Source organism: Babylonia areolata, chromosome 1, assembly GCF_041734735.1.
Source record: "Babylonia areolata isolate BAREFJ2019XMU chromosome 1, ASM4173473v1, whole genome shotgun sequence".
Classification (NCBI taxonomy): domain Eukaryota; kingdom Metazoa; phylum Mollusca; class Gastropoda; order Neogastropoda; family Buccinidae; genus Babylonia; species Babylonia areolata.
The window spans coordinates 84,658,674-84,671,173 of record NC_134876.1 but is presented as its reverse complement, the minus strand read 5'-3'; the positions used below and the strand labels follow the sequence as shown (position 1 = coordinate 84,671,173).

The window sequence follows — 12,500 nt, the reverse complement described above, 5'->3', positions numbered from 1 at the left end:
CATTTCCTCCAACAACACTCACACAGGGGCTGGTGAGTGTGGACACTAAGCAAGCTGGTGTCTTCACACGAGCCAGGCCAGCAATCTTCTGTTCCACAGATCTGGCGCCATTCGTTCGTTCGTTCGTTCTTTAGTTTAACGTCTTTTCACTATAAGTGATATTAGACGAGGGAAGGAAAAAAATCGAGTGGGAGGAGGGGGGGAATTACTGTGTACGCATACGAGTAAGTGAAAGTGTGTGTGTGTGTGTGTGTGTGTGTGTGTGTGTGTATGTGTGTGTGTGTGTGTGTGTGTGTGTGTGTGTGTGTGTGTGTGTGTGTGTGTGTGTGTGTGTGTGTGTTAAAATTACTGATTTAAGTTTTGTTTAAAAAACAAAACAAAAAAACCAAAAAAAAACCACATAACAATATAACATATTTCTAATGAAAAACTAACAACTATAACAGCGAACCAACAGGACTATTTGACAAGGAGTTGAAAAAGTCATACATTAGCAATGGACTGCTGAAGATCGTCAACACTGAAGATGATTTCAGTTCAGGGATTTGAGACTTTAACATATCGCAAGTTGGTATATGATCGGTTGTTATGTGAGCACCACAGATGCAAGAAACATTACTGACATATTTTGTCCTAAAACAAACATTGGCGCCATTCATTATCACCAGGATGCGTTTTCTTTGTATCCCCCAACCCCTTGTTTCTGAAAAGAATGGGACTTTCTTCTCACTGAAGTAGCAGAGACCAGGTCTCCTACAGACGTCTGTCAATCAAGAGAAGGGAACCTCTGAAATGAACACTGTTCTTCCCTTGCCTCCATCACCAAATGAATGTCCTTAAATCCATTCTGCGGGAATGAACTCCCCCCCTCCCCCCCTTTTTTTTTGTTGTTGTTGTTAATTTGCATTGTGTCTTTTGCAAACTTTGTTTACTGAATATTTATTTCTTAAAGATAAATATTCTGAAGCAATCCTACAGTAACAGAGAGACTGATGCATTTTACAAACGAATAGCGAACTTAGACTTTTATGGCATACACAACACAAACAAACAGTTGAGTAATTAAACCTGGCATAGAAACAAGCTCTTCATTGCAAGACGACATGTTTGTTACAATCTGTCTCCATGCTGTTGTTTTTAAGGTTCTAAAAAAACAACAACCCACAGTTCTTCTTTTTTTTTGAATCCCTTGTTTTCTTGAATCCAGAACATTACAAACCATATCAACATGTAGTTAGTGGCGGCAGGGGAAGGATTCAAACTATCTGATGTTAGGAGCCGGTAATGTACCATTCGGAAATCTCCCCCCTCCCCACATTCCCGCACTCCCAGTCTGTAGCAGGTCAGATGCCGTGGTGTGGTGATTCTGCGGAAGCTTCGTGTCAACGTGATGGTTTCCTTCATTCCGGTTCCCCTCTTCTGTCGGGAGAGGTTGTCCCCACTTTCCACTCTCGTCTTGTGACGGAAGTGGTAGATCTCTCCACAACGTCTTTCTCCGCTCCCCCCCCCCCTCCCTTCCGGTTCCGCCACAGAATGGCTTAACTCTCTCCATACGAACGGCGAAAGAGACGACGTCAACAGCGTTTCACCCCAATTACCATCATCAAAATATTGCAAGCGGAAGGCTCTTATACTGAAGAGGTGAATGTTGACAAAGAATACCACAATTTTGACGACTGGAGCTAAAGGTGGGTCATTTCGGTCAACCCACTGGACATCCGAGGGGTCTGTGTAGAGGAGAAGAGAGGACTGGCCGTACTGAGTGAGTTAAAGTGTTGATCGTGGCCTGTACAGCCATGACAGCCTGTTTGTGTCTTTTGCCATGGCCGTCTTTTCTGCGTTCGTTTGTCAGTCAGTTATCCTGTGTTTGTTTGTCTGTCTGTCTGTCAGTCTCTCTCGCTCTCTCTAACATACCGATAGATATTGTTTTGTATTCCTTATGAAGTGCAGAAGGACGAATGTTGTGAAAAGCGTGAATGTGTTGAAGGGAGGCAGGGAGGGAGGGAGGGAGGGAGGGAAGGAATCGTGTTTTCCACTTGGTGATATGACCAATATGATATGATATGACTGAAAGTGATTGCCGTCAACGTTTCTTATGTGAAGGACAGAAAATAGATCCAGCGTTGTATACGCCTCGACTTGCATGTATATATATATATATATATATATATATATATATATATATATACATATATACACATATATATATCTAATTATATATATATATATATAAACATCGGTTCTTGTTTGATTTTACATTGTTAATCTCCCATCGGCATAAAAGCCAAATAGTCACTTGTCAATAAAGAATGTTCATTTAATGTCATCTCTCTCTCTCTCTCTCTCTCTCTCTCTCTCTCTCTCTCTCTCTCTCTCTCTCTACCCCGTTCACTCCATCTTCATCCGCTTCCCCTTTCCGCTATCTCAGATGCATACAGTTAAAGCAGTGTGCAGTTTTTCAAACAAAATAGTCATTTTTGATAGTAGTCACTGGGCGCTCGCGCAGACACACACACACACTCTGTCTCTCATGCACGCACGCACGCACGCGCACACGACCGCACACACGCACGCACATACACGTTCACACAGCACAACATACAGATAGCACACACACACACATACATAACACAACACACACACACACACACACACACACACACACACACACACACACTCTCTCTCTCTCTCTCTCTCTCTCTCTCTCTCTATATATATATATATATATATCTCACACACACACACACACACACACACACACACACACACACACACACGACATAGACGTATAACCACCACCACCAAAACCACCACCACCACCACTTCATAACACTGTCGCAGTCCTGTCATCATCATCATCATCATCATCATCAACCTTCAAAGACGTACACATACAGCGTGGTGGGCTCACTGTCTTTCACCCAGTCAGCAGTGTCTCAGCCTGCACGTGAAACTCGTATACAGTCAACATCGTCACGAACCAAGCAAACGTGTGGCAGCAGAGTCTGTCTGTCTGACTGCGGCGTGCACCACTGACTTGCATGACACCTTCTGGCATCGTCACACCCTCCCAACCCTGTCTGCCTATTTGAGGGTACCAGACCCCGGGACAAAGAGACAGTTCTCCTGACCCAGCGGCTTCACAAACACCTTCCACATTGAGCTGCTAAGCTTATTAATAGGATGGAGCTGTCGAAGGAGGCTGCGGCAGAATAAGTTATTGACAAGTTTGGTCGCAAGTGTGGTATTGATGTCAATATAGGGAGACAAGCTGTAAGAAGATTTTTCTTCTTTTTTTTTTATGAGAGTCGCCGTTTAAAAGAGAAAGATAGGGGATAAAGAAGCTGGAAAGAAAGAAAGAAAGAAAGAAAAAGAAAGAAAAAAAAAACACCAGAAGAAAAAAGAATTGGAAAGATGATGCATAAAAAAAGGAAAAGAAAAAAAAAGAAAAAAAGAAAAAAAAAAAAGAAATCAAAATAACGTGTCAGCTATGAAATGTACGGGTCGTGAGTTTGAGTGTGTTGTAAATGTAAACGAACTCGTAAGTAAACAGATAACTTAAGAACGAATAAAGATAAATAGATGCATAGTTAACTAGATCGGTAAATGAAATATGAATAAACAAGAAATAGATGCATAGTTAACTAAATCGGTAAATGAAATATGAATAAACAAGAATAGATTAAACAAAATATTCGCTGATTTTGTTACATCTTTTTTTTATATATTCATAACAACCAATTTGGGGGTGAAAATAACTAAACAGAAAATACATACTAACATACAATGGTCTAAAAAGCTGAGGACTGAACACATAATTGTGTAGATTTCTGCTCATTCCTGGAGCCAGTTGCATTGCTTGGTTCTAACTTGTTGACAGTTACACGTGACTAAATGCCTACGTTGACCGAGCTACGCCATTGGTCAGTTCCACACTACACACAGTTAGTAGCGGGTTACGACCATACTAGGCTCTTCCGTCCGAGCAATGCAACATGGCTCCTGAAGCATGTATTTTCTAGGCAGGAAAACCAGCTGGATGTTAGATTTCCATAATCATCGGATGTTGCATTTTTAGCATTGTCAACTTTTGTGTTATCTCGGGAAGAAAGGAAGAATAATGAGAGGTGAGCACTAAATAACAACAACAACAAAATCTCGGTTCCAACGAGGAAGGCAGACTGCTAGTGTCAGGTTACATCTGGAACAACGATACCTTCACCGAACCAAGTACGAAGCCGTAAACAATTAACCTTTAAGGACGTTAGCCAATAGACCGTGAAACTCAGCTCTTCTGTAGTCATTTTAAAACGTTTTCTGTACTCGATTTCAGAGTTCATTATCAAAAGAACTTTGTACACTACAGTATCATTGATAGTCCTGTGCTGGGATACAAATTAAAAGAAGAGTACAAGACAGAACACTGCTTGACATCGAGCGCACAATCAGACCACCACGGTGTGTGTCAGAGACGACAAATTTCAACATGTTCAAGTCGTTAGTGAGGGCTACACTGGGGCTGGGGATCGACACTTTTACCGCTCACCTCAAAGGTGAGTCTCTGTGTTGCCGTCATCCTTGTCCGCGTGGTTGTGCGCGTGTGCGTGCGTGCGTGCGTGCATGTGTGTGTGTGTGTGTGTGTGTGTGTGTGTGTGTGTGTGTGTGTGTGTGTGTGTGCTTGCATGCATACGTGCGTACGTGCCAGCGTATGCATGTTTAGTGACCCAGTTAGGCTTACACAGTTTTACCGACCTATGGAACGTACGCTATCCGTTTTGGACAGGTGTTTGTGATGTTTGTAAGCCCGCCATTCACAAAGTTTATATTCGCTTTGCGAACCTAGTAACATGACCATTAACAATACTATAATTGCTTCCATTGGTGATTACATAGTTAAAAGTATTCCGAACACTGTTTTGACAGCGCTACCCAAAATGTCTTAAAAAGAAAAAAAATAGGAAAAAGAAAGAAAGAAAGAAAGAAAGAAGAAGAAGAAGGAGAAGAAGAAGAAGATTCATCGTATATTTCTCAAAGTTTCACTGGTGTGCTTTTGTTGAAATCATTGCTGCGAGTAGTACAGTATCCTCTTCTATCACCCAAAGACACTATATTTTTAATACTTGAAATTAATGCTATAGAAATACATAGCACAGCAAACTTGTAAATCTGTAATCTTCACAATTTTCCTTCTACGTCTCTCTCTGATTCTGTCAATCTGTCTGCATCGGTTTACATTTACCACCGTTGGCAGTTTTTTTTTTTTAATGCAACAGCGTAAACGTGCTATGGCCACTGTGGAAAATCAATTGTCCCTCTGACCTTTCTCATATTTGACACAACGCCGCATTACTTCTTCTTCTTCTGCGTTCACTCGTATGCACACGAGTGGGCTTTTACGTGTATGACCGTTTTTACCCCGCCATGTAGGCAGCCATACTCCGTTTTCGGGGGTGTGCATGCTGGGTATGTTCTTGTTTCCATAACCCACCGAACGCTGACATGGATTACAGGATCTTTAACGTGCGTATTTGATCTTCTGCTTGTGCATACACACGAAGGGGGTTCAGGCACTAGCAGGTCTGCACATATGTTGACCTGGGAGATCGTAAAAATCTCCACCCTTTACCCACCAGGCGCCGTCACCGTGATTCGAACCCGGGACCCTCAGATTGACAGTCCAACGCTTTAACCACTCGGCTATTGCGCCCGTCACGCCGCATTACAAACTCCGTTCCCGCGTTGGGCTACAAGAGTTAATTTAACTCAGATTTCCCGATCTCTTGCGGACGTTCGAAAGTGGAAATGTCACATTCCAGGACACACACTGGAACTTTCGTTATGTTTTTTTTCTCTCTCGCTGCTAAAGTTCCAGACTATGATTCTGACGCCGGCAGACCCATGGGGCAGCCTCGGGTGGATCAGTTTCCATCTGTCTCCGTCGCGGTGTGATTCTTGTCACAGCTTATTAAACCAGAACAGACACCCAAAAGAGAAGGGACCTGACAGCCGGCCATGCGGGATCTCCTCGGATGCCTGGGCTACAGGCGGTCTGACGCGGGTATTCCCTTGTCGCAGAATCAGTGTAGGGATTGACAGGGAGCAGGTGAGCAAGGAGGCGAATGTGTGACATGATCTGTAGGGTGAGGGATATCAGTGCATGAATGAATGAATGATTACATACATACATACATCATGGATATCTCTGTATACACAAAAAAATGAATGAAACAATAAAAGATAGAACCATTAGATCAATAACTAAATAAATAAATGAGAGAATAGATCAATGCAAACAGATGGGGGAGCAAATAGTTTTATATTTACATGAGTAACAGATTAAAAAAAGAAATTACAATAACGAATAGAGATATGATTATACTTGTAAACCAGTGAATTTTCTTCAACACAGCTTCCCTGACAGTAGTTAGGTTAAGAACCCTGGGTTTTAATGCAAACAGGAGATGGTTTGAACCTGTGGCTTCCATACAATCAACATGTCCTGTCTGTGGATACCAGGTGGATGGCGAAAATCACTTTGTTTTTCAGTGCGAAGCTTATAATACTGTGCGAGAAAAATGTATATTCCTTAAAACAGTTATGGCTAAAAGTCACAATGTTGTTACTGTTTTATCGTCTGATAATGAAATCATAATTAGATCGATTGCTGAATTCGTTGCAGAATCACAAACAATAAGGCGAAGGTATATGAGTCAGAATGGTATTAACAGATTAGAAGGTACTTAATTACAGTCAGTACAGAAGTTGCTATTTCAGTTGTGACGAAACAGAAAACATAACATTATATATTTGAGTGTATTGTTGAATCAGTCTGTATTAGTTTGACCCATTCTGGAGTGGATAGTCGAGGCAGTTCTCCATTCATTTCCTTATTGCTATTAATTTTTATTCTTATTTTTTCTGTAGTTCAATTTTGTTGAGTTTTTGCCAGGAGGTGGCTGAAGTATTTCCAATCATTGTCTGTTTTCTTGGTTTAAATTGACTGAATGGTTGAGAAAGCAAGTACGTGTAGTTTTTGTTATGTGTTTTTGTTGAAGCAAAAATCTATGAATTGTAGTTTTTGTTATGTGTTTTTATTGAAGCAAAAATGTAAGAACTGATGTTGTTGCCCCTTTGTCAGTTTCAGTTTCAGTTTCAGTAGCTCAAGGAGGCGTCACTGCGTTCGGACAAATCCATATACGCTACATCACATCTGCCAAGCAGATGCCTGACCAGCAGCGTAACCCAACGCGCTTAGTCAGGCCTTGAGAAAAAAGAAAGAAAAAAAAAGGTGAATAAATAATAGATAAGCTTACACAAATAAATAAACAAATAAATAATAACTATAATTTAAAAAAAAGGTAGTAGTAAGAAAAAACGAAAAAAAAACAACGAAAAAAACAACACAATAATAAATAAATAAATAAATAAATAAATAAATAAGATAACAATGATGATAAATAAGCAAATAGATGTAAAACATGAAAAGACCTTTACTGGTAATGACAATAAATGACTCCAGTGTCAGTCTCTCTCTCTCTCTCTCTCTCTCTCTCTCTCTCTCTCTCTCTTTCACTCTCTCTCTCTCTCTCTGTGCGCTCGCGCTCTCTTACCATTTGACCAGCGTTGCATCTCTCTGGTTGGGCTGCTCTTTTCAGTTCTGTTGCGTTAGCCTGTGTAGAATAGGAGAGGACCATTCTTTCATTTCACTCAGAATCCCTGAGTGTTTTCTCTCGTCCATGTTTCAGCGTTTCTGTTCAAGTTCTCATGTTATGGGATTCCAGTGACTAATTTGCTTTATTTGAGATGTTGTGGACGATAACTGAAAAGAGGTAAAATGTTGACACTGGCGTTTTCTTGATGGCTAATTAATTTGAAGGTAACGGGACCACCCGCTGTGCGAAAAAGTAGAAGGAATTCTCCTTTGGTAGCTCTGTCTCTGTTTGTCTGTCTGCCCTTTTTTTTCTTCTCTTCTTCTTTCTCTATCTCTGTCGTTCACATTTTTCGTTGTTGCCAGAGAGACAACACCTCTCCGCAGCCAAAAAAAAAAAAAAAAAAAAAAAAAAAAAAAGAAAGAAAGAAAGAAAGAGAAATATGCTTAATCTCAGATATGACAATGTCGATATGAATGTCGAGGACTGGTAAATATTACTGATTAGCCACCAGTGAGTCCAAGCTTTTTTTTTTTATTTTTAGAGAGCATCCATTGGATAGCTCTCCACTGTATCTGTGTTTGTGTATGATTTTTGATTTATGTTTTACTTTTTTATGTACTACCCCTCCCCTCCACCCCCCCACCCCCCAACGTTCCTTGTGACCCCGGTACACTTGGTAATAAGGACATTTTCTATTCTATCTATAAACAGCTCTTTCTGACTGCGTAGTATGGCCAAAGAACGTGGGTACAACTTGAATACAAGTAAACGAGACACACACACACACACACACACACACACACACACACACACACACACACAGAGAGAGAGAGAGAGAGAGAGAAACTGTCAATGAACACACCTGATTACATATTCGTTCTAATGTCTGTCTGTCCCAGGCCAGTCGAAATGCGCAACAAAACTAGGTAAAGTCGGAAACAAAACAAAACCAAACAAAACGAAAACAACAAACAAAACAAAACAATACAAAACTAGGCCATGTTTCTCTTCCCCTGCCGTCACACAGCCTTCCATGTTTGTTGTCACTTCAGCTGCAGAGGCAGCAGCGGTTAAGTTCAGCTCTATCAACATTATTTCAGTCAACATTTCTTTTTCCCAGGGAGGGGGAGGGGTAGGAAGGAGGAGGAAGAGCGTTCTTTGATGGCCGCTGAAGGACTGTGCACGTGACGGGTGGCAATAGCCGAGTGGTTATTGCCTTGAATTTATGCCCCCGCGGTTTTCTGTGTGCGAGGTTCCTGGTTCGATTACCGGAAGCCCCTGGTGGGTTTATGGCGCGGGGAATAATTCCATCCTTCCAGGTCAACGTGGCTTGCAAACCTGCTGATTTCCTTGCTTCACCTGTTGTGTACACACGTGCAGAAGATGAAACACGCACGTCAAAAGATCCCCGTAATCTGTGTCAGCCGTTCCTGTGGGTTTCGCGAAACAGAAACAGGAACACACTCAGCGTGCAACCACTGCTGAAAGGGAAGTGGGAGTATGGTTGCCTAAGTGGCGGATAAAAAAAACAACAACAAAAAAACCACGATCGTGCATGTAAATGCCACTCGTTGGATTTTGTTGTTATTGGTGATGATGGTGACGGTAATTGTGTGTGTTTGTGTGTGTGTGTGTGTGTGTGTGTGTGTGTGTGTGTGTGTGTGTGTGTGTGTGTGTGTGTGTGTGTGAGAGAGAGAGAGAGAGAGAGAGGGGGAGGAGGTTGATTGTCCAGAGAGAGAGCACGCATAACTTGCGCTTCATGTTAACGAGTGTGATCGATAAGATTATCATGAAATTGCGCCGCCATGATTTTCTTCCTTCATGCCTCCATCCGTGTGAATGTGTGTGTGTGTGTGTGTGTGTGTGTGTGTGTGTGTGTGTGTGTGTGTGTGTGTGTGTGTGTGTGTGTGTGTGTGCGCGTGTGTGACAGAGGGAAGGAGAGAGAGAGAGAGAGAGAGAGAGAGGGGGGGGAATAAACTGATAATTTCATTGAAAATTACTCTCTCTGACTCTATGTCTATGTGCCTGCTTGTCTGTGTGTCATTTTATCTTTCTGTTTCTGTTTCGCCCCCACCCCTCTGCTCTCTGTCTCTCCCATGTGATTAACAAAAATCTCAGTGGTCTGTCTGTCTGTCTGTCTGTCTATCTGTCTCTCTTTGTTTCTCTGTCTCTCTCATGAAATCAGCTGATACCTTCAAAGTTTCATAGGCAGCCCTCCTTGTTCAGACTGTATTTGCTTATGTCATCCACTAAGGAACGCGTTAATAAACAGCTAGTAATTTACTTGTATAAAGCCTTAAAGAATATAAATACAATATGCAGTTGAGTGTGTGCAAGTTTTCCGCTTTTTAAAAAAATATTATTCTGTGTGAATAAGACTAAACGCAGATAATGACTGTTTTTTTCTCATTTTCAGGTTACAACTGTGTTGTGTTACATATCAGAATATATTACCTCTGTAATGTTTGTTTACACCACCCCTTCATGAGGGGCCATGGCCTGTATTGAATAAAACATCCGTATCCGTATACGTACACGTATCCGTATCTGTCTCTCTCATTTAATATCTTTTCAAACTCACGTCAACGTCCAGTTGACCATCTGATCGTCCATCCATTTACCCGCTCCCTACTCGCCTCCCCGGCCCCATGCTCCCTTTCTCTCCCTCTAGCGAGCACTGTTCATGAAAACACGCCAACCACAACCCACCCCCCCACACCCCCTCCCCGCCTCCTGTCCGCCACACCAGGTCCCCCGTGTCTTTATTACTGGCTGATTGTCCTTCATAATCATTATCAATTTTCCATGTTCATGGAGCACTTGTCCCGGTGGCTATCTCGCATTGTTGAAGAGGGTAACCTATATGGAAATAAACGGACATCGACCGGGGCGAACACATTATATTCTGCATAATGCTGAATTATTTTTTTTATTTTTTATTGGTCTCTTCGTGGTGAGTATTTGCGAGTTGAAGATGATGATTATATAGAGAATTTTCTTCTCGGATAGAGAATTTTCTTCTCGGATAATTATATAGAGAATTTTCTTTTCTTTTCTTTTTTTCTTTTTTTTCTTCTCGTGAACTGTATTGCCTGTAGGCTCAGAATTCAAAAGAAAATGTCATGTATCGACAATGAAGAGGAAAGAGAAATGAGCTCATTGTGTGAACCATTTTGGCTGTCATTGTGTTTGGATGTGAACCATTTTGACTGTCATTGTGTCAGGACGTGAACCATTTTGGCTGTCATTGTGTTAGGACGCGAACCATTTTGGCTGTCATTGTGTCAGGACGTGAACCATTTTGGCTGTCATTGTGTTAGGACGCGAACCATTTTGGCTGTCATTGTGTCAGGACGTGAACCATTTTGACTGTCATTGTGTTAGGACGTGAGTGTCAGGACGTGAGCCATTTTGGCTGTCATTGTGTCTGGACGTGAACCATTTTGGCTGTCATTGTGTTTGAACGTGAACCATTTTGGCTGTCATTGTGTCAGGACGTGAACCATTTTGGCTGTCATTGTGTCAGGACGCGAACCATTTTGGCTGTCATTGTGTCAGGACGTGAACCATTTTGGCTGTCATTGTGTCAGGACGCGAACCATTTTGGCTGTCATTGTGTTAGGACGTGAGTGTCAGGACGTGAACCATTTTGGCTGTCATTGTGTTTGAACGTGAACCATTTTGGCTGTCATTGTGTCAGGACGTGAACCATTTTGGCTGTCATTGTGTCAGGGACGTGAACCATTTTGGCTGTCATTGTGTCAGGACGTGAACCATTTTGGCTGTCATTGTGTTTGAACGTGAACCATTTTGGCTGTCATTGTGTCAGGACGTGAACCATTTTGGCTGTCATTGTGTTAGGACGCGAACCATTTTGGCTGTCATTGTGTCAGGACGTGAACCATTTTGGCTGTCATTGTGTTAGGACGCGAACCATTTTGGCTGTCATTGTGTCAGGACGTGAACCATTTTGACTGTCATTGTGTTAGGACGTGAGTGTCAGGACGTGAGCCATTTTGGCTGTCATTGTGTCAGGACGTGAACCATTTTGGCTGTCATTGTGTTAGGACGTGAGTGTCAGGACGTGAGCCATTTTGGCTGTCATTGTGTTTGGACGTGAACCATTTTGGCTGTCATTGTGTCAGGACGTGAACCATTTTGGCTGTCATTGTGTCAGGACGTGAACCATTTTGGCTGTCATTGTGTTTGAACGTGAACCATTTTGGCTGTCATTGTGTTTGAACGTGAACCATTTTGGCTGTCATTGTGTTAGGACGTGAACCATTTTTGGCTGTCATTGTGTTTGGACGTGAACCATTTTGGCTGTCATTGTGTCAGGGCGTGAACCATTTTGGCTGTCATTCTGTCATTGTATTAGAACGTGAACCATTTTGGCTGTCATTGTGTTAGGACGTGAACCGTTTTGGCTGTCATTGTGTTAGGACATGAACCATTTTGGCTGGATAATAGGGGTTAGTATTGATGGTCTGTTGTTTAGCGATGGGCAGCGTTGGTGGTCTTGATCCTTACTGTCGTTATTAACGTAGGAGGAAGGTGGCAGGGTGGTCCCGTGTGCAGCACTCACTTGGCTCACTGAAAAAACCCCAAAACATTGCAAACATGAACGGCGTCCTCTGGCAAAATTAGAAATCTCCTCTGATATATATATATATATATATATATATATATATATATATATATATATATATATATATATATATATATATATATATATATATCTGTGTGTGTGTGTGTGTGTGTGTGTGTGTGTGTGTATGTATGTATGCACTCAAAGCCTAAGCGCGTTGGGTTATGCTGCTGCTTGGTCGAGCATCTGCCTAGCAGTTG

At 41.9% G+C, this 12,500-nt stretch overlaps 1 protein-coding gene across 2 annotated transcripts in view; it reads left to right on the top strand.

The window, feature by feature from the left end:
- LOC143288669 (voltage-gated delayed rectifier potassium channel KCNH8-like) overlaps positions 1-12,500 on the top strand; it is a 290,432-nt gene that overhangs the window by 159,404 nt on the left and 118,528 nt on the right. The window lies entirely within an intron of this gene.